Raw genomic sequence first — 19,720 nt, 5'->3', positions numbered from 1 at the left:
TTGCTTATAAATCGATATGGCAATTCGATTACTGAAGAGCGCTAAGAATCATTTACAGCCGGCACTCAAATGCCGACTACTGGAAAATCCATTCTTTATGGCCCCTAAAGGCGGCATCAAATAAAAATATATAAAAATTATGTTCTTAAATAAATTTTAATTACTAATATGTTCGTTATCACAACAAACTATTGAGTTGCCCAAAAAGTAATTGCGGATTTTTCATATAGTCGGCGTTGACAAATTTTTTCACAGCTTGTGACCCTGTAATTGCATTCTTTCTTCTGTCAGTTATCAGCTGTTACTTTTAGCTTGCTTTAGAAATAAAGTGTAAAAAAAGTATATTTGATTAAAGTTCATTGTAAGTTTTATTAAAAATGCATTTGCCTTCTTTTAAAAAATCCGCAATTACTTTTTGGGCAACCCAATATTTTTGATTAAAATTTAAAATTTTTCTAACCTTTGTCAATTTAAAAAATTGATTCTTCCACTTCCACTATTTTTTCTTAAGAACAGCCACTTTCTAACTTATTGATGGACATCCTCTCACTAAAAGCGAAATTCTGACGTAATCTATAAACTCAGTTCAAATATTTTTGCTTAAAAGTAAAACCGAGAATATTATTGACGTTTATTGACCATTATTTTAATATAAAGTTTTATATATTTAGTAATAGTAATTTGAGTTAAAAAAACAAAAGTCCCGGCTACTAATACATTCCGAACTTAGGAGCATTTACCCTATGTATATATGTATTTTTGAATGATCCCAGTCTTCGAAAAAAAAAGAAAAAAAATTATCGTTTCACAATATTATCTTGATCTATAGACAATTTATACTATTAAATAACAAGTTGATAAGTACAATTAAAATTGTGTTCAATGTATGCCTTGTTTACCAATCACTTGCCGTGATACAAAAGAGTATTTATTAAGTTGTTATTTTATATTATATAAGTTGTATATTTTATAAGTTGTTACCACTTTTAAACGGTCAAATTTAGGCCCATATTTTTTCTGTATATGAGTGCTTAGCAGTAATTATGTACTCAGGTGTAGTTCCTGTGTTTCCTCGCTAGGTATATGTGTCCATACATTCTCTTACCTAAGAATGTACCCTTACATAAAAATTGTGAAGGCTAGAATCTTAGGCCTATTAGTCGCATAGATATGTATCTTCCACGTAGTTGCAGAAGCCCATTCAGGATATTACTAAGCCCTATTCAAATCTTCTTAACATAAAATTATTGGGTTGCCCAAAAAGTAATTGCGGATTTTTTAAAAGAATGTAAATGCATTTTTAATAAAACTTAGAATGAACTTTAATCAAATATACTTTTTTTACACTTTATTTCTAAAGCAAGCTAAAAGTAACAGCTGATAACTGACAGAAGAAAGAATGCAATTACAGAGTCACAAGCTGTGAAAAAATCCTCAATCCGCGACTATATGAAAAATCCGCAATTACTTTTTGGGCAACCCAATATATTTGTCCCAGCGCTATGGTGTCCCAGAGACTTTACTCCTTTTTCTGCAATCCTTACTTAGATTAACCAATTACTTAAGCAAGTCGTTTAGAGCATTCGTAACATAATCATCCAGCCAATCATGAGATCCGGTCTGAAGTTCCCCTATACCTCAATGGAATGTCCGCATAAAATATGTATGTAAAGTGATTTTGAGACATCACAAGGTTATCTGCTCCAGCCCATTAAATTGCCTCTGATTTAAGCTCGAAACTTTTTTTAAGTATTTGCCTTCCAAGCGGTCATAAAAGAACAATTAACTAGAAACATTAGGGGCCTGGCTCTGGCTGTGGCATTCGAACTTTAATTCAAAAATTTTTTCAAGGCTATTCTAAACCCCAACATGTTTCCCATTTTCCAATAGTGATTGAAATTAATTCGCAATACAAAATTACAATTTTATAGATTAAATTTTTTTAAAAAGCAATCACCGCATGTTTGATTGGAAATGACGTTTCGATGGATTTCGTTGTGAAAATAGTAATCTAATGAAAGGGCCGCCAGACTTGAGTAGGAGACAAAGCGAATTACCAACATATGTATACTAGACTATATCTACGAGTTCATATACATATATGTTGCTTTGAGTAGTGTTAAATCATTCAATTTGAGATTACAAGATTATTAACCTAGCATAATGAAGAAAAACAAAAACAACGCAATATAAAGTTGGCCCCCCATTCGAGCAGGTTATCAATCTATAGCGCCAATAAAAAGGCCAACATCATTAAAAGAATCTTGTTTACAAGAAGTTGGCTTTACACCACAATCATATGTATTGTATATATACTCGCATACTTTCACATGTATATGGAGGACAATACAATCGGACTATAAATCCAATTTTAAACCATGCTTCACATACCGCATATAGCCTTTTCATGTAACTATAATGAAAAAAAAAGTATGAAAATATGGCAGCTTATCATGCATCGTTAATCATGTCGCAGTTGCATTGAATCGATCATTACAGTTGTTGCTAAGGCCTGCAATGGCTTCAAAACTAAAAATAAACATACATCTGAAGAACTTTTATGGGGATCATCAACTAAAGTACTGTGGTCCATAGAGGATTAATTACAGAAAGGAGAATTTCTCCTTTTGCGATGTTTTCAATGCAATTGTCTAGGAGCTATTCCTAAGTCTTAGAAAAGGAACTAAGCTCTTAAGTTGCTATTAGTAACTAGAAAGATTAAATCAAAATTAAGAAGAAATTTTCGCTCATACTTCAAGCTCGAAAGTGTTTATCGTGGACAATATAAAACTGAAGATTCAAAACGTCACAAGCGCTAAATTGATTAAAACATAAGCTTGAGGCCATTAAACTTACATCTATAGTAGGGTACGATTTATCCACATTGCTGTATCTTCCCATTAAAACAAACGTTAAGAATTCGGTCAGAAGTCTGTACGAAAATCGACAAATATTTATATACAAATATATGGAGTGGATGATGTATTCTTTGACCGTTCAGACATCTTTCAGAGTTCTTGGGGAATTCTGTGGGAACAAAAATGTCAAATAGAAATCGAAACGAACTCAGTAAGATCTTGTCGGAAAACTTCAGAATTTGTTCAGACTTATCTGACATCAGACATTTGGTTCCCTGATTTCTTCAGCATGGTTCCAAGAGTATACCTATTGTTTGTTCATTAGTTCATAGGGGCATGTAACCAACCGGTGATTAATATGTGAATTAGTTGATTGCTAATTTTACTTTTTTGTTTGAACACAATTTTCTACATATATTCAAAAAAAAAAAAGATGAGACGATTGAAATTGCAACTGAGATAAGCGAGATGAAAACTTTCCATTGTCGCCTTATTAGTTGCAACTGCAAGGTCGACAAACAAGAGCAACACCCATGGTTGGCGTGCGATTTAATTCTATTAATTACAGTCGGACCTCGATTAGCCGGGATGCTCGCCATTACTCCATTATCTGGGAAAATCGATTATTACCAGCGCCATTACGGATAATCGATTTTCCCGGATAATGGAGTACCATTTTTTTCCATCTTTACCACATATTTTTAAGAAAGATTATGTATGAGTTTACACTTTATGAAATAATAACAACCTGTGGTGTTTTTTTAATATTTATGATCATTTTTAATAGAAAAAAGTTAAATTTAATCAAAAATTCAAGGATTTAATGCTAAATTAAAAAAAAAAATGAATTCCGAGCACAACTCTCCAAAAGATCTCTATCTCTCTCTCTCTCATGTTAAAGCTTCTCCCCAAAGAGGTGTGCCACTTCGTCATGCCGTTCGGACTCGGCTTAAAAAGGAGGTCCCTTTTCATTGAGCATAAACTTGAATTGTACAGCACTCATTGATACATGAGAAGTTTGCCCCTATTCGTGGGAAATTTTTCAATCGTAAAATGTGCATCTACTTCTGGATAATAGAGGTTATCACAGATAATCGAGTTGATCGAAAAAAGACAAAAATATATTTTCTATCCCGGATAATGGAGGTTTCCGAATAATCGATTTCTGGATAATCGAGGTCCAACTGTATTACAATATATTGATAGGTTTTGTCTCTGTTTATAAAGCATCGTCATCAATGGTGAGTAATCCTTGATTTAGGACATTTAAAATTGAGAGAAATCTAATGGGTATATGTAATTTGGAAATTCTAAGTATGTATGTATGTGATTATTAAAGATGTTCAACATTTGGCCAACGTATGCCTAGATTTCTTACATAGGCATGAATCATAATTAGACGTTATAGGACACATTCCCAATGACTTTGAACTGGATTGGCTACAATATTGTTTTTGATCACCTCTTCGGCACTGACAAAGTACATTGTGATATATCAGAATGAAGGGAAGGAAGTATACTTTCTAGCACTCGACCCAGAATCTGTCAAGATGCACTTTTAACACAGCATTGACCAAAGTGCCAATTTACAGCCGATTTGATTGAAAATTTTGACAAAGCGCTTCTAAAAAGTTGGGCTGCGCCATATGGCTTCGTACGATTTATTTCAAGCTTTCTCAGAGATTGCACTATTCGAATCGTTATAGATGGGTTCACATCCAATGAGCATAAATTGACCGCAGGTGTAACCCAGGGCTCTGTTCTCTCTCCTTCTCAACGATCTGTTGGGTCAGACATCGAATCCGATCTACTCATTTGCGGATGACAATAATCTTTGTCATTCGTACTTAATCGATCATAGGCCGAATCTTCGAAAGATTAAGGACATGAGGCGCCTAATGGATGATACACTCTGCCAGGATTTGCTGGCCATTTTTGAGTGGGGTCAAATGAATCGAGTAGATTTTAATGCACGGAAGACTCAGTGCTGCTTGTTGTCACACAAACGATTCGCTGACCCATTACGATCATCTTTGTCTATTAACGGTATAGATGTTGAGCAATCAGAAGCTCTTGATGTTCTGGGTATGAAAATACAAAGTAATGTCCGTTGGGCTAAACTTGTATTTGAAGTGTCGAAAGCATTCAAGCTCCCTTAAACGTTGTAAGAATTACTTCACTGATCTTCTTAACATCTACACCACTTTCATAAGTCCGAAAATGGAGAACAACTCACATGTATGGACTGGAGCTTCAAGATCATACCTGGAGCTACTGGACCGTGTACAGAGGAGAGCGATGGCGTTAATTGGGGACAATAGGGTATTCAACCTCTCTTGAACACCGTGGGTTGTTTGGCGCTGTTCTATCGGTACTTTCATGGTGTGTGTTCGTCTGATATTCGTCTTCTTATTCCTGATGTGAGGGTGTTTGTCAGTGGTACTAGACATTCGTGGAAGTCACACCCGTTAGTAATTGATTGGCCACCGGACCGCACAATGCATTATAGAGAGAATTCTTATTTCGCCCGAACCGTTCGTTTGTGGAATCGACTTCCAGCTAATGTTTTTCCCACCTACTTTGACATCCAGAGATTTAAGACAAACGCCAATAAACACTACAACCTTCTCCCTTCTAAATACGCTCTATATAAAGGGTGATTTTTTTGAGGTTAGGATTTTCATGCATTAGTATTTGACAGATTACGTGGGATTTCAGACATGGTGTCAAAGAGAAAGATGCTCAGTATGCTTTGACATTTCATCATGAATAGACTTACTAACGAGCAACGCTTGCAAATCATTGAATTTTATTACCAAAATCAGTGTTCGGTTCGAAATGTGTTCAAATTTTGACAAATTTTGTTCAGCGATGAGGCTCATTTCTGGTTGAATGGCTACGTAAATAAGCAAAATTGCCGCATTTGGAGTGAAGAGCAACCAGAAGCCGTTCAAGAACTGCCCATGCATCCCGAAAAATGCACTGTTTGGTGTGGTTTGTACGCTGGTGGAATCATTGGACCGTATTTTTTCAAAGATGCTGTTGGACGCAACGTTACGGTGAATGAACACATTTCGAACCGAACACTGATTTTGGTAATAAAATTCAATGATTTGCAAGCGTTGCTCGTTAGTAAGTCTATTCATGATGAAATGTCAAAGCATACTGAGCATCTTTCTCTTTGACACCATGTCTGAAATCCCACGTGATCTGTCAAATACTAATGCATGACAATCCTAACCTCAAAAAAATCACCCTTTATAGGCCCAAAACTTTAAATCGAGATATTGGTCTATATGGCAGCTATATCAAAATCTGGACCGATCTGTGCCATATTCCAGGAAGATGTCGAGGGGCCTAACTTAACTCCCTGCCACAAATTTCGGCGACTTCGGACAATAAATGCACCTTTTATGGGCCCAAAACCTTAAATCGAGAGATCGGTCTATATGGCAGCTATATCCAAATCTGGACCGATCTGGGCCAATTTGAAGAAGGATATCGAAGGGCCTAACACAACATACTGTCCCAAATTTCAGCAAAATCGGATGATAAATGTGGCTTTTATCGGCCTAAAACCGTAAATCGGCGGATCGGTCTACATGGGGGCTATATCAAGATATAGTCCGATACAGCTCATCTTCGAACTTAACCTGCTTATGGACAAACAAGTAAGAGCGTGCTAAGTTCGGCCGGGCCGAATCTTATATACCCTCCACCATGGATAGCATTTGTCGAGTTCTTTGCGCGGTATATCTTTTTAGGCAAACAAAAAAAATTAAAAAGAGCTGTTATGCTATTGGAGCTATATCAAGTTGTAGTCCGATTCGGACCATAAATGAATTGAATGCTGAACATTGTAGAAGCCATTCTGTAATATTTCATTCCATTTGGATAAGAATTGCGACTTGTAGAGGGTCAAGAATCGGAAGATCGGATTATATGGGAGCTGTATCAAGCTATAGATTAATTCAGACCATATTGGACTCGTAGATTGAAGGTCATAGGAGAAGCCGTTGTAATAAATTTCTGCCAAATCGGATGAGAATTGGGCCCTCAAGCGGCTCAAGAAGTCAAGATCCAAGATCGGTTTATATGGCAGCTATACCAGGTTATGAACCGATTTGAACCATACTTAGCACAGTTGTTGGAAGTGTTAGCAAAACACCAGGTGCAAAATTAAGCCAAATCGGACAGGAACTGCGCCCTCTAGTGGCTCAAGAAGTCAAGACCCAAGATCGGTTTATATGGCAGCTATAACAGGGTATGAACTGATTTGTACCATATTCAGCACAGTTGTTGAAAGTGATACCAAAACACCACGTGCAAAATTTCAGTAAAATCGGACGAGTACTGCGCCCACTAGAGTCTCAAGATGTCAAAATCCAAGATGGGTTATATGGCAGTTATATCAGGTTATGTACCGATTTACGCCATACCAAGCATAGTTGTTGGAAGTCATAATAAAACATCTCATGCAAAATTTTAGCAAAATCCGATAAGAATTGCACCCTCTAGAGGCTCAAGAAGTCAAGACCCAAGATCGGTTTATATGGCAGCTATATGAAAACATGAACCGATTTGGCCCATTTACAATCCCAACCGATCTTCACTAATAAAAAGCGTTTGTGCAAAATTTCAAGCGCCAAGCTTTACTCCTTCAAAAGTTAGCGTGCCTTCGACAGACAGACGGACGGGCATGACTAGATCGACTTAAAATGTCATGACGATTAAAAATATATATACTTTAAGGGGTCTCAGACTCATATTTCGAGATGTTACAAACAGAATGACGAAATTAGTATACTTCCATCCTACGGTGGAGGGTATAAAAAAGAATCTGTGCAAATTTTCAGCTCAATATCTCTATTTTTAAAGACTGTAGCCTGATTTCAACAAACAGACTGACAGACATGCCTAGATCGTCTAAGATTTTTACGCTGATCAAGAATATATATACTTTATAGGGTCGGAAATGGATATTTCGATGTGTTACAAACGGAATGACAATATGAATATACCCCCATCCTTCACTGGTGGGTATAAAAATAGTAAAAAAATCGAGGTGAGTTGCTTTAACATCTTTAGTTTTGCGTCTCTATGTCATTTCCTTCGGAATGAATACTGCCATTTGAAATCCTACTGTCCAGCAGAATGGCAATAAATCGTTAAACGTATGGCATTACTCCGAGTCCCCTTACCAGGCAAGAAAATCGCTCAAGAGAGTCTTTTAAATTGGGAAAGTAAGCGAAATTATTTTGAACTTGTCGGACCTCTATTAGATTTTTGTCAATCTGGATTGAACTTGGTATTGGCCTCCAACATGGAAGAGGTGGCAGCCACAGCGGTCCACACAACCACATACAGCTATCGGCTCTTTGGGATAAGCACCCCGAGAGGCAATGTCTGCAGAATTGTATTTAGATAGCACATGGCACCAATTGTCCTCACTGATTATCTCACAAATTTTGGAAAGCCGATTTGCTATAAACGTCTTCCAAAGGAATGCGATCATTGAATCCGTTCAGATAAAAATGTTTGTATTCGGAATTGGAAAAACCTGCCTCAATAAAATTTAATTACAAACATTTTTCTGGAGTCACTGAATACAAGGTTGCCCAAAAAGTAATTGCGGATTTTTCATATAGTCAGCGTTGACAAATTTGTTCACAGCTTGTGACTCTGTAATTGCATTCTTTCTTCTGTCGGTTATCAGCTGTTACTTTTAGCTTGCTTTAGAAAAAAAGTGTAAAAAAAGTATATTTATTAAAGTTCATTCTAAGTTTTATTAAAAATGCATTTACTTTCTTTTAAAAAATCCGCAATTACTTTTTGGGCAACCCAATAGAATGGGAAATGACAGATATTTACATCATTTCTATTGCGATTGGTTTCATGTACCAGAACGATCCAGCATTCCCAGAGGCTATTCAGGAATGGCTACGCTCCCTCCACACACATGAGTGTGGCTACAACAACAACAAATATGTTCAGACCTATTTACGCATATGTGTGTACATACTTTGTACATACGAAGTAGTATACCATCTCTTATCTAGAAATTCACACATGCCAATATTATCACTCAAAATCTGCTTTAAGGCAGATTTTCACATATTCCAATTGAGGAAGAACTCTACAGATCAAATATATTATTTCGAAAAGAGATTGGCTAAAAATAAATACACCCAGAGAAAAGAAGATCACCTCTTTTGATCACTGTCTTGCCTCCTATCTTGTACATGGGGTATAGTACATAATATGACGAGTTTACAACCATCGCGTATGTATTATTATACCCACCACCGAAGGATGGGGGTATATTCATTTTGTCATTCCGTTTGCAACACATCGAAATATCTATTTCCGACCCTATAAAGTATATATATTCTTGATCAGGGTAAAAATATAGTCATGTCCGTCCGTCTGTCCGTTTGTCTGTTGAAATCACGCTATAGTTTTTAAAAATAGAGATATTGAACTGAAACTTTACACAGATACTTTTCTTGTCCGTAAGCAGGTTAAATTCGAAGATAGGCTTTATCGGACTATATCTTGATATAGCCCCATATAGACCGATACGCTGAAGGGTCTTAGGCCCATAAAAGCCACATTTATTATCCGATTTTGCTGAAATTTGGGACAGTGAGTTGTGCTAGGCCAGTCGACATCCTTCTTCAATTTGGCTCAGATCGGTTCAGATTTGGATATAGCTGCCATATAGATCGATCTCTCCATTTAAGGTCTTGGGCCAGTGAAAGGTGCATTTATTATCCGATGTCGCCAAAATTTGGTACAGAGAGTTAAGTTAGGCCCCCTCGACATCTTCCTGGAATATGGCACAGATCAGTCCAGATATGGATATAGCTGTCATGTGCCCATAAAAGACCTATTTATTGTCCGATTTGGCAAAATTTGGGACAGTGAGTTAACTTAGGCCCCTCGACATCTTCCAAATTGGGATATAGCTGCCATATAGACCGATCTCTTGATTTAAGGTCTTGGGGCCATAAAAGGCGCATTTATTGTCCGATTTTTCCGAAATTTGGAACAGTGAGTTGTGTAAGGCCCTTCAACATTCTTTTTAAATTTGGCTTAGTTCGGTCTAGACTTGGAGATAGCTGCCATATAGACCGATCTCTCGATTTGAAGTTTTGGGCCCATAAAAGACGCATTTATTGTCCCATGTCGCCGAAATTTGGGACAGAGAGTTAAGTTAGGCCCGTCGACATATTCCTGAAATATGACACAGATCGGTCCAAATTTTGATATATCTGCCATATAGACCGATCTCTCGATTTAAGGTCTTGGGCTCATAAAAGGCGCATTTATTGTCCGATTTTGCACAAATTTGGGACAGTGAGTTGTGTTAGGCCATTCGAGATCCTTCTTCAAATTGGCGCCGATCGTCTACATTTGGATGTAGCTGCCATGTAGACCGATATCTTAATTTAAGTTTTTGGGCCCATAAAAGTCGTATTTATTGTCCGATGGCGCCGAAATTTGGGACAGTGAGTTGCGTGAGACTCTTCAACAACTTTCTGCAAGTTGGCCCAGATCGGTCCAGATTTGGATATAGCTGCTATATAGACCGATCTCTCGATTTAAGGTTTTAAACCCATAAAAGGCGCATTTATTATCTGATTTCGCCGAAATTTGAGATCCTGAGTTATGTTAGGCCCTTCAACATCCTTCTGTGGCAGTGAGTTGTATTAGGCCAGTCGATATTTTTCTTCAATTTGGCCCACATCAGTTCAGATTTGCATTTAGCTGCCATATTCTACAAAATTGAACAATGACGTGTACTTATTAGACCTCTCAATATCCATGTCGAATTTGGTCCAAATAGGACCATATTTCGATAAAGCTGCTATGGGGTCATAAATTATCAATTTTTCACCGGATTATGACGAAAGGTGGTTTATATACAATATATCCGAGGCGGTGGTTATTCAAAGTTCAGCCCGTCCGAACTGAATGCCTTTTTACTTGTTTTAGTATTATTTTAGGCAGATTCCGCATACGAGCTGGTGCCTACAGCTCATCAGATGATTGTGATTGTAATCCATCGGTTCCTGCTGCCGTGTTGTTCTTCACCCTGTTTACTGCTACGATAACCTTATTCTGACTTAAATGTTAACCTTCATCAGAGACTGGTTCTATGTTATCCACAACGCGACAAATATTGGATAACAAGAGCTGGGAATTTGTATACCCTACACCATAGGATGGGTGATATACTAATTTCGTCATTCCATTTGTAACACCTTGAAATATGCATCTAGGCCCTATAAAGTATATATATTCTTGATCGTCATGACATTTTAAGTCGATCTAGCCATGTCCGTACGTCTGTCCATCTGTCCGTCTGTCGAAAGCGCGCTAAATTTGGAAGGAGTAAAGCTAGACACTTGAAATTTTGCACAAATACTTTTCATTAGTGTAGGTCGGTTGGGATTTTAAATGGGCCAAATCGGTCCATGTTTTGATATAGCTGCCATATAAACCGATCTTGGGTCTTGAATTCTTGAGCTTCTAGAGGGCTCAATTCTTATCCGATTTGGCTGAAATTTTGCGTGAAGTATTCTGGTATGACTCCCAACAACTGTGTCAAATATAGTCTAAATCAGTCTATAACCCGATATAGCCATCATATAAACCGATCCCCCAATTAGACTTCTTGAGCCTCTAGAGGGAGCAATTCTTATCCGATTTGGCTGAAATTTTGCATGATGTGTTATGGTATAACTCCCAACAACTGTGCCAAGAACAGTCCAAATCAGTCCATAACCTGATATAACCGCCATATAAACCGATCTCCCAATAAGACTTCTTGACCCTTTTGAGGGCACAATTCCTATCGGATTTGGCTGAAATTTTGCATGACGTTTTTCGTTATGACTTTCAACAACTGTGCTAAGTATGGTTGAAATCGGTTGATAACCTGAAATAGCTGCCATATAAACCGATCTTGGGTCTTGGCTTCTTGAGCTTCTATAGGGCTTAATTCTTACCCGATTTGTCCGAAATTTTGCATGACGTATTTTATTTTGATTTCCAACAACTTTGCCAAGTATGGTCTAAATCAGTTCATATCCTGATATAGCCGCCATATAAACCGATCTTCCGATTAGACTTCATGGGCTTCTAGAGGGCGCAATTCTTATCCAATATGATTGAAATTTTGCATATGCCGTTTTCGTATGACTTCCAAAAACTATTCCAAGTATGGTCTAAATCGGTATACAACCTGATATAGGTGTCATATTAACTTGACTTTTTGAGCCTCTGGGGGGCAATTATAGGGTGATTTTTTTGAGGTTAGGATTTTCATGCATTAGTATTTGACAGATCACGTGGGATTTCAGACATGGTGTCAAAGAGAAAGATGCTCAGTATGCTTTGACATTTCATCATGAATAGACTTACTAACGAGCAACGCTTGCAAATCATTGAATTTTATTACCAAAATCAGTGTTCGGTTCGAAATGTGTTCATTCACCGTTCAGCGATGAGGCTCAATTCTGGTTGAATGGCTACGTAAATAAGCAAAATTGCCGCATTTGGAGTGAAGAGCACCCGAAAGCCGTTCAAGAACTGCCCATGCATCCCAAAAAATGCACTGTTTGGTGTGGTTTGTACGCTGGTGGAATCATTGGACCGTATTTTTTCAAAGATGCTGTTGGACGCAACGTTACGGTGAATGAACACATTTCGAACCGAACACTGATTTTGGTAATAAAATTCAATGATTTGCAAGCGTTGCTCGTTAGTAAGTCTATTCATGATGAAATGTCAAAGCATACTGAGCATCTTTCTCTTTGACACCATGTCTGAAATCCCACGCGATCTGTCAAATACTAATGCATGAAAATCCTAACCTCAAAAAAAATCACCCTTTATAACTCGTTTTGCTTGAATTTTGGAGGTGACTTGACAAATGCGATCCATGGAGGAGGGTATATAGATTCGGCCAGCTGAACTTAGCACGCTTTTACTTGTTTCTTTTCATATCTTAAGCAGACTATCTGTATTTGTTATCAGATTTCCTTCTTTATTTCTGCAGGAGTGGGTGCTCGTTCCAAAACCATTGGTTTGATGTTTAATTTTTTGGTACAATTGTCGGACTTCATTCTCACTCCTGGCCAACTGAACATTCACACTCACATCTTTCCATTAATCACATCTTTCTGCTGGATATACCAAAAGGCCTTTTCAATATCCCGATATTGAAATCTGGTCCATACAACTGACATGTTTTTGATGCACATCTTCGCCATATCGTTCTAGAAATTAAAGTCCCATATACCTATATGGATGCAAAGAACGGCGATAAGAGCCATGATGCAAATAACAGGATTCAAGTATTAAATCACCAATGGCACAACATGGTACTTCCCAGATAATTCCACAAACAAAGTTCTTAAATTTATTACTTTGACTGGGCACATCAACATTTCTCTCTAATAACATTATATGAATTCGAATCTTTAACGTAAACTCCAGCCTCTTGGAATTTCGTGCAAGTGAAAATATTTCCAATGTAGACAGACAAAGATAATAAACAAATATGATGTCCAGCACGCCTGAATAAGTGCTCAAGTATTGGTCAGCGTTTACTTTAAACTGTTCTACCACAGTAGTCGTTTTTCTTGTCACGTAGACATGCTGATAACTCGATTATATTTTTCGGAATTTTGTTTCGGCAATAAACAAAGTTGTTTATACAAGTAAATACAATAAATAAATATGCTACATTGTTTCTGTATGAGAATCCAAATGGGATCGCAAAGATCAACGCTGCCTAATTGCATTGCATAAATATGAAAAAATCGAGTTCGATTTTTCGATCGTGGGCTAAAATTCAAAATTGTAAACGCCAGCTAATATTGGTAAGGTGTATCTGATCCAAAATCCAAAACAGACGGTGGATACAGTGTATGAGGATGAAGGCTTTATTGAGACTACCGGGTGACAGTACTATCTTTCGGGCAGAGATCATTGCCATAACGACAGCTACACTCAAAGACCTAGTGAGTGATCTATATGCTCTGCTTGATAAGCCCGGAATACGACAAAGGTGACATTTATAGAATTCATGAATAAACTTCAAGATCATAACATAAAGTACACGTGAGTTCCCAGTCCGTACGATAATCCCGGAAATGATATTCCGGAGGAATATGCTGGGATCGCTCGTCCTCAACGAACGAATCAGTTGTCAGTTTTACCCACACACCATTTGTAGAACAACTGCATCTAGTAGAAGACCAGCACTTAGCGATAGAGTGCAGGCTGAGCACCAGGGCTGTGGAGTCGGAGTCGAAGACTTGGAGTCAGAGTCGAGCAATTTTCCCTTGAGTCGGAATCTAAAAAAATTACCTCGACTCCGACTCCGGAAAAAATAGAAAAATATTTTCAACAAAAAAAAATTATATTGAAAACAAGTAAAAAAGCGTTAAGTTTGGCCGGTCCTAACTTTGGATACCCACCACCTTGGGTATATATGTAAACCACATTCCGCCATAATCTGGCGAAAAATGCATAATGTATGCCCCCATAGCAGCTGTATCGAAATATGGTCCAATTTGTACCAAATTCGGCACGGACATTGAATGGTCTAATAACTACAAGCCTTGTACAATTTTGTAGAACAAAATATTGGTCTTTTTGGTATATACAACACGGATGTCGAAAAGCCTAACATAAGTCACTGTGTCAAATTTCAGCGAAGTCGGATTATAAATGTATCTTTATGGACCCAAAACCTTAAATCGAGAGATCCGTCTATATGGCATCTGTATCCAAATCTGAACCGATCTGAGCCAAATTGAAGAGGGATGTCGAAGGCCCTACCACAACTCACTGTCCCAAATTTCGGCAAAAGCGGACAATAAATGCACCTTTTATGGGTGCGGTACCTTAAATCGAGAGATCGGTATATATGGTAGGTATATTTAAATCTGGACCGACTTGGGCCAAATTGCAGAAAAATGTCGAGGGGCCTAACACAATTCACTGTCCCAAATTTTGGCGAAATCGGACTATAAATGCGTCTTTTATGTGTCCAAGACCTTAAATCGAGGCCTAACACAACTCACTAAACCGAATTTCGGCGACATCGGACAATAAATGCGCTTTTTGTGGGCCCAAGACCTTAAATCGAGAGATCGGTGTACATGGCAGCTATATCCGAATGTGGACCGATCTAAACCAAATTGCAGAAAGATATCGAGGGGTCTAACACAACTCACTGTCCCAAATTTTGGCAAAATCGGACAATAAATGCGCCTTTTATGGGCCCAAAACCTTAAATAAAGAGATCTCTCTATATGGCAGCCATATCCAAATCTGGACCGATTTAGGCCATATTCCAGGAAGATGTCGAAGAGCCTAACACAACTCACTGTCCCAGATTTCGACGAAATCGGACTATAAATGCGCCTTTTATGGGCCCAAAATCTTAAATCGAGAGATAGGTCTATATGGCAGCCATATTCAAACCTGGAACGATCTGGACCAAATTGCAGAAAGACGTCGAAAAGCCTAACACAACTCGCCGTCCCAAATTAAGGCGAAATCGGGCAATAAATGCACTTTTTTTTGGGCCCAGACTTTAAATCGAGAGATCGGTCCATATGGCAGCTATATTCAAATCTGGAACGATCTGGGCCAAATTGAAGAAGGATGTCAAAGGCCCTAGCTCAACTCACTGTCTCCAGTTTCGGTGACATGGGACAATAAATGCGCCTTTTATGGGCCCAAAACCTTAAATCGAGAAATCGGTCTATATGGCAGCTATATCCAAATCTGAAACGATCTGGGCCAAATTGAAGAAGTATGTCGAAGGTCCAAGCACAACTCATTGTCCCAAATTTCGGCGAATCGGACCATAAATGCGTCTTTTATGGACCCAAAACCTTAAATCAAGAGATCGGTCTATATGCCAGCTATATCCACAACCAGACCGATCTGGGCCAAATTAAAGAACGATTTCGAGGGGTCTTATACAACTCACTGGCAACTATATCCAAATCTGGACCGTTCTGGTCTAAATTGAAGAGGGATGCCGAAGGCCCTAACAACTCAATGTCCCAAATTTCGGCGAAATCGGACAATAAATGCCCCTTTTAAGGGCCCAAGACCTTAAATCGAGATATTGGTCTATATGGCAGCTATAACCACATCTGGACCGACCTAGGCCAGATTGAAGAAAGATATCCAGTGGCCTAACAAACTCACTGTCCCAAATTTCAACAAAATCGAATAATAAATGTGGCTTTTATGGGTCAAGGACCTTAAATCGGCGGATCGGTCTATATGGGGGCAATATTAAGATATAGTCCGATATAGCCCATCTTCGAACCTAACCTGCCTATGGACAAAAAAAAAGAATCTGTGCAAAGTTTCAGCTCAATATCTCTATTTTTAAAGACTGTAGCGTGATTTCAACAGACAGACGGACAGACGAATCAAAATTGCTCAACTCCGCAGCCCTGCTAAGCACTAAAACACACTCATAACTGGACACTGCAAGATAGGCCCTATGCATGAAGAAGCTGAGACGGTTGAGGAAATACTATGCAATATCCTGCAATGGAATCTCAATGAAATACTATATATTTATTTCCGGGACTGCAGGTACACAGGCTCTCCATGATAGCCAGCATGGAGAGCCTGTGTACCTAAGTTATTCTCCATTCTAGGAGATCTTACAAACCTGTCATAACGGGTTCTCTTCAAATATGTCGGTAGAACGAAAGGATACCGGCATGGAACACGCAATCATTCCGTCCAATCGATGCTGCCTGTCATTTGTGAGGAGGCCCATTATAAACTTTAAGAAAAGAATCACAGCTGCTTTAACAAGTATTTGACATTTAAGTTTCTAACAAATGAAAAACTTGTAATCAGCTGTAAGCAATTCCGATCTGTAATGGTCGGCCTGTGTATTAACTGAACATGGGCAATCCAGCTTCTATAGTTTGAGAAACTCTTAAATAAGTGATCAAAGTGATTGATGTAGCCGAATTCAGTGTGGAAAATATTTTTTTTCCAACAAGTTACGTCCATATTGTTTATTCATATCAGTACCATGGAAACAACTAGTGATTTTCTTTTCAAAGTCCAGATAATTGATTAGACAAAACAAAAGTGTGCCTTTTAATTAATTGAAATGGGTTTGGTGTAATTGAATTATTTAATCCTTACCTAATGTGCCCTTGGGTCTTTTAATATCACCTTTTATATTAGTTATTGAAAGCAAAGCCTTATTTATAGGAACTACAGTTGAACCTCGATTATCCGGTTCGCTCGGGACCGAGCTTAGCACAGGAAATCAATAACACGGTTAATAGAGATTTTTTTCAAATTTCATTTTTTATGTAAGTACCTGGGCTACATATGGCTCTGACCTGTCATTACCTGCCATTTTTCAATTACAGACTGACGGATAGAACTTTAACTCAAAATAAAAAGGGAATCCCAGAATTTTACATCAATCATGTGTGTGGTGCTCGGATAATAAATGTAAGCACGGTTAAAAGAGGTCCAAAACCAAAAGAACAGAATGCCGGTTAACAGGGGTAACAGGTTTATAGAGACCCTGATAATCGAGGTTCAACTGTACAACAAATATAACATGGAGTCTAAACGAATGTTTATAAATACACGTGGAAATGTTTTTAGATTTCAAGCAGATTAGTAAACATCCCTCGGTGATACAGGCCTAATTGTTTTGTAACCCAATTTTTGTTTGTCTCATTGGACTTGAGTCAATTATCAGTCAATGCAGCACTACCAGCCTATGCAGCACAGGTCTATGAAGCGTTCATTTGAAAACAATTAGGCAAAATGTTCAAGGCTTTTGTTGGAAAACATTCTAAGGGGATTACTTCGATGCAAAAACACATTGACAGCGAGCATTGGCATTGAGGAGGGATTAATGGGGTGCCCAGCATACTTTTCTTATTCTTAAGCTATTAACAGGCAAATTAGAAACCGCCATATCCATGTAAGGGATACCCAGCAGCACACGTCACGAAGCTGATCAACGTTTTGCCACCACACGCAAAGAAATTTGTGTGCGTGTGTGTCTATACGTGTGCATACATGAGCAGAATATATTCGAGAAAGAAGATAACAACAAAGAATGCAAACAAAAATCTGTCATCTTAATACCGTCAAACCCGGCCAGCTGTTTGCGTGAGACCGCCTTTTTAAATCCGCCTTGGCAAAGCTTAAATATGGAGAGTAACATCCTTTTCGTCAACACCAGGATTCACTAATAGAAGGTTAGGTCACATGCAAAAACACAAAGTGGATAGGCCCCATAAACATCATTAAGGATGTCAAATCTGACCATTGAAAATGTCATCATATAGGAGAAAACGTAAACAAAGAATGAATGTAAAAAGAGAACAAGTTGACATCCTCAATGCCAAGTACTGCCAAATATTAAAAAAAAAAGTACAGGGTGGCTGATGAAAGCCGCTACCAAAAAAAAATGTAATAACTTTTTTTCTATTTAATAATAATAATTTAATAATTAATTTAATTAATTAATTAATTTAATTAATAATAATTTAATAATTAATTTAATAATTTAATTTAACATGAATAAAAGAAAAATGTATTCCATACACCGAAAAAAAAATGTAGCAATATTCATCATTGTAGCAATATTCATCAGCCACCCTGTATATCGGCTGATCGCTTGGCTTAACCTTATTCAGTGAATCCTGCGTCAACACCAACGAGAATTACATCCTCGACCATATTGAGAGTACCTTCCTTTCTGCTATTCTCGAATATAACCTCCTCGGCATTTCCAACATCTTCTGGCGCTAGTGTATTATAGCCAACTTGAAGCACATTTGCTGTGTTTTTTTACCAGTCTATCGGATTCGTTAGCTTATAGATAAATAAAACGCCCTTCCCGCTAAATGACTTATGCTTTAAAGTTGGCAGCACTGACATTACATCTGAAATAATGAAATATCAACAAAACAAACAAAAACAAGTAAAAGCGTGCTAAGTTCGGCCGGACCGAATCTTATATACCCTCTACCATGGATGAAATTTGTCGAGTACTGTTCCCGGTATCTCTGTTGTGCTGTCTCAGGCTATAGACCGATTCAGACCATATTTGACGGTCAGAAACCGGGAGAAACCGTTGTACAAAATTTCAGCCAAATCGGATAATAATTGCGCCCTCTAGAGGCTCAAGAAGTCAAGATCCCAGATCTGTTTATATGACAGCTATATCAGGTTATGAACCGATTTGAATCATACTTAGTACAGTTGTTGGAAATCATAACAAAACACGTCATGCCAAATTTCAGCCAAATCGGATAGGAATAATGCCCTCTAGAGGCGCAAGAAGGGGAGGTTATGGGAAAAGCCGTTGTACAAAATTTTAGCCGAATAGAATAATAATTACGCCTTCTAGAGGCTCAAGAAGTCAAGATCCCAGATCGGTTTATATGACAGCTATATCAGGTTATGAACCGATTTAAACCATACTTAGCACAGTTGTTGAAAGTCACAACAAAACACGTCATGAAAAATTTCAGCCAAATCGGATAGGAATTGCGCCCTCTAGAGGCTCAAGAAGTCAAGGCCCCAGATCGGTTTATATGACAGCAATATCAGGTTATGAACAGATTTAAACCATATCAAGAGGTCAAAATCTAAGATCGGTTTATATGGCAGCTATATCAAAACATGGATCGATTTGGCCCATTTATAATCCCAACCGACCTACACTAATAAGAAGTATTTGTGCAAACTTTCAAGTGGCTAGCTTTACGCCTTCGAAAGTTAGCGTGCTTTCGACAGACCGACGGACGGACATGGCTAGA

The sequence above is a fragment of the Stomoxys calcitrans genome, chromosome 5 (genome assembly GCF_963082655.1).
Source record: "Stomoxys calcitrans chromosome 5, idStoCalc2.1, whole genome shotgun sequence".
Lineage (NCBI taxonomy): Eukaryota > Metazoa > Arthropoda > Insecta > Diptera > Muscidae > Stomoxys > Stomoxys calcitrans.
Note: the sequence above shows the minus strand (reverse complement) of the source record.